Source organism: Sesamum indicum, linkage group LG12 (genome assembly GCF_026168435.1).
Source record: "Sesamum indicum cultivar Baizhima isolate 11 linkage group LG12, ASM2616843v1, whole genome shotgun sequence".
Lineage (NCBI taxonomy): Eukaryota > Viridiplantae > Streptophyta > Magnoliopsida > Lamiales > Pedaliaceae > Sesamum > Sesamum indicum.
In genome coordinates this window covers 4,237,577-4,242,131 of record NC_142668.1, presented here as the reverse complement: position 1 = coordinate 4,242,131, position 4,555 = coordinate 4,237,577, and positions in this window count along the sequence as shown.

The window sequence follows — 4,555 nt, the reverse complement described above, 5'->3', positions numbered from 1 at the left end:
AATTTCATGCCCTAGACTAAAGCCGCGAGGCAATAGACGGAAGGACCATATCCATATAGACTTAGGAGCCTAAAATTTCACATGAATTTTGACATAGTCTCTATTGCCATGAACCGTTGCTAGACGGCCACCCACGGTGATGGACTTTCTTGATCAAGGGTTGATAAAATATCATGAATTAAATTTGATTTAATTAGTAATAGTGTTGGACACTAGCCCACATCTAGCTGAAACATAAACCTAAAGAGTCACACACAAATCACGAAGAAGGGATGTAAAATTAATTGGGAATTAATTCTATGAGTAATTAGATTACTTATATATGAGAGGGATCCATTTTATGGATAAGTCCAAGGATAAATTAATTAGAATAATTTATATTGGGCTTGCCCTTATTATTTAATAAGTTCGACTTATGATTTAATAAAGACTTATTGGGCTTGTATATTTAATTGAATTTAAATACATGATTGATTTAATTAAGTGGTCTTTAATTAAATAAGATTTAATTAAGATTGATTGGGCCTTGAATTTTAATTAACTAAAATTGACCCAAGCCCAATACTTAAGTTTGTGGAAATGAATAGAAAAGAAAACTATTGACTAAAAGATTCACGTTTAACAAAGTGCCATGTTAGTCATCTTTTATTTGGAGTGAAGGCTTTTATTACCTTATGGATGGTAAAAATGAACCTAGACATATTTTAATGCATGCATAAGGTATATATATGTATGTTAGTTATTTGGAATAACTAATGAATGAAGACGCAATATACAAAATAATTTCCAACACCCTAACTCCACCTCTCAGTCGCCCCTCTTGAATACACACTTGGTATGTATTTTTCTTCCTAATTTCTTCTAGCAAAGAGAGTTGAGGAATTCTAATTTCGGTGTGGTGCGGATGCAACTTTAGAGGGTTTCTACGTTGAAGCCTTAGGTGAACGAATCAAATGAAGGAGGTACGAAATAAATCAAAGAGGTAATTTCAATTTACAATTTTTGAACCTCTCGTTTTCATTCAATAATAGCCCTATTAATTTTATTAGTGTCTATTATTATTATTAACTACATCGAACACCGGAAAACTCCAAGGGTACACCTCTAGAAACTATAGTGTTATTACGTTTCTATTTTATTTACGCATTTTGTTATCACCACTTTTGCTTGCGCGTTCCTGAATCGATCCACTCGCACTTTCCGATGCTTTCAAATGGTATCAAAGCCCGATTCAATGTAGGGGCTATGATTATGTGTGAATAAGCATGACAATATGTTCTTTATTACTTTTGAAGATGATCTATCTTTTGCTTATTTTTGAACAATTATGTGAGAAAATTAATTTGTTTAATTTTTGCAATTTTGGATGAACTTAAGTATTCTATGAAAATTGAATTTTTCAGTAAAATACTTATTTTTAATTTCAGTTTAATGGGCGAAAATAAAAAAAAAACTGGGACTGTAGCAGTGCACTGCCGACCGATAGTGCACAGCATGCACGAGGGCGAGAGCCTGCACGCAGGAAGGCCGTGCTTGCAGGTACGCGCTGGCAGTTTGTGAGAGCGCGTGAGGCCGACTGTGCGACCATTGGGCTGCGGTTGAGCTGTTTTTTGCCGTTTTTCTTTAGAAAATTGGAATTTTCAATTTTCGCATATTTTCTGAAAAATATTAATTATTGCTAAATTTGGAGAAAATTAGAATTGTTCTAGAATTTATTTTCTTTAATTAATTTGGTTTATTTGTTTGCATTGGATGCACGAGGCTCAATTAATTAATTTAGCTTAATTTCGCGAATTAAATGCACTAGGCTTAATTAATTAATTTGGTTTATTTGCATGCATTGGATGCACGAGGCTTAATTAATTAATTTGACAAGGCTTAATCATCCATTTGAGTTGCAAATTTTAAGCTTATACTTTTGGCATATAATTGTTTGTCGTGATATTGGATATTGCAATATTTTTGGATGTTCATTTTGTTGTTTAGCATGATTAATTGTTATTATGTGCTAGAATGAATAGCGAATTACATCTCTATATTTTTAAAATAAAACAATTTACCTCCCTATGTTTTTTAAAATGAAGCAATTTACCTCCCTATATAAAGAGGTAAATTGCTTCATTTTAAAAAGTATAGGGAGGTAAATTGCTATATTTTTTTTATAGGGGAGTAATATACTTATTTTCAATATCACAGGGAATAATGTAAATTGCTATTCACCTTTCTTTTACTAGTATATTGGTAGGGGTGATTTCATTTTGGTGGTGTAGAACACTTTAGTGAATGAAAGAAACAAGACAATTTCCTTTTGTTGGGAAGGAAGGGCGTTGTTTACTACTGCATGCGGGGAAGGGAATCGTCCTTGAGGATGTTAAAATACATCTACATCATTAGGACCAAAAATTGGTACTTCAATCCAATTCAATTGACTGGTTGGAGAGTAAATGATATCCACGTCGTAATAGCAACGGAATATATAGCTCGGAGACGTACAACAAAACTTCGTTTATTTGCATCAAATTTTTGAAAGGCTCATTCAAGACTTACTCGCGCTATTACTCAACAGAAAAAAGAGCTTTATTTATTGCTGATCGGGATAGGGATTAGTTAAAAACAAAATTCACCCTTTGTAGATCACTCGGATAAACAGAGATGTAGGATTGAATTGCAAAGTTTCTTTTTTAAACTATATTTTTATTTTTCATTTCTTTAAGAAATAACTATTACTTATAACCTCAAACCTATAATTTCATCAACTTAATGATAATAAATATTAAAAATTTAAGAGTTTCGGGTTGATCATCTAAGTTCGAGTAATTGAAATAAGTTGATGGAATGTTCTAAACTATTTGATATATGAGTAATTGTGTTATATATGTTATTTACTTTTAAATTATGATTACATATTATTGTAATTTTTAAAATGAGCTCAAGTACTTTTAAAAAAGGGAAAATTGCATAATGCCCCCTGTGTTATGCTAAATTTGCACAAAACTTATCTGTGTTAAATAAATAGTCATAAAAGACCCTGTGAAAATTGAAACCCTGCAAAAAAGACCCTCTCCGTCCAAAACTAACGGAAAGTGGTGTACACGCGCTGTTAATGAGAGTAGGACTCTTTTTTTTTTTTTTTTTTTTGAAATTTTAAGTCCGTCCAATTTTGGTACACTAACTTTTGCAATATCAATTTTAGTACAATATCTTTCAAAATTGCTTAAATCTGCTCCCTCAGCCAATTTCATAACCATTTTACCCCCTTAAAGAAAATAGCTCGATAATCCATTTTCATGCTCTTTAAAACGGCCCAACATGCTTTCGAAATAAATTAAAACCCCATAAATTCATACCTTACTTTGACCACTCTGTTTTCGGGTATTCCAAGTCCTCGGTTTTATGGAGTTCTTCCAACCACACTACCGCAGCAGATGGTTCGCAGGAACTTGGCTCCTTCAGTAACAAAACAACACAGCCCTATTTCGTTTCCTACCTTAGGGCGTAAAAGGGATTCCAATATAGGGATTTAATGGAATTTTGGATAACAAGCTGAATAGAAGCCTAACTTTTATTAAAGAAATATATAGAATATTACATAGATATTATTCCTCCGTTGGAGGAGACAACTATTTAGCCCCTCATGGTGTAGAGGTCTTGACTTGTTGGGGAAACCCCCATAAACTGAAAATTTGAAATATTACAGAATGACTCAGGATTGTAATGCTTTGAAGAGTAGGAGAAGTTTTCTGATGATCCCCTTCTGCTTCCTTGCATCTTTATTTATAGGCGTCCGCGGACTTCAAATTCGGACTCCAAACTTGTTTTACAATGACGTCATTGCGTTCGTCATTGCCTTGTGATTTCCAGTTGTTGGTCATAATGGTCTGTCGGTCACATGCTTTCCAACTGGCTGCTCTGCTAACTGTTGGCTTTTGTTTTTTCTGCCGACAGTCTTATTTTCTTTATTTTTTACATCGTTTAATTTTTACTTCTCTTGGTAAAAATTTTTCTCTTTCCCTTGTCTTGGTCCGGTTCGGGTTTATTTTTTGTGACCCGAATCTTTGTCCCGAACAGGGGCTTTTCTTGTTTCTCGCAGCAAGGGCATAGATGGTTATGCCATTGCCCAACATGCAACATGTTGCATGTGTTCATCCTTGTGGCTTCAGTTGCTGGCAGCTTATTTTCCCAGATTAACATCCTCTTTTTCTCAAATAAGCTTTCAGCGAACTCCGTGCTTTTTCCTGTCATCGAATTTAACAGGAACGATCCATTTACTTTGTTTGAGAAGATTTTGAATGGATACTTGACTTTGTCCATCTCTGTGAGACAGACTCATAATCCCCAAGCTCTCTTGGTAGAGATACTATCTTCACTAATGGCTGATACCAAGGGAGCTTCTCCTGAGGCAGCTTTAATTTTGTTGAAAGCTACCATATCTGGCCTCTGCAGCTTCATGAAATGGAATGCTGGATGAGACCCCTTTCCTGCAGTTTCTGGAGCTACTGAAATAAATTTTATCTCCAGAACATCGCCTCTTTTCAAGTGGGGGTTGTTTTGCCAT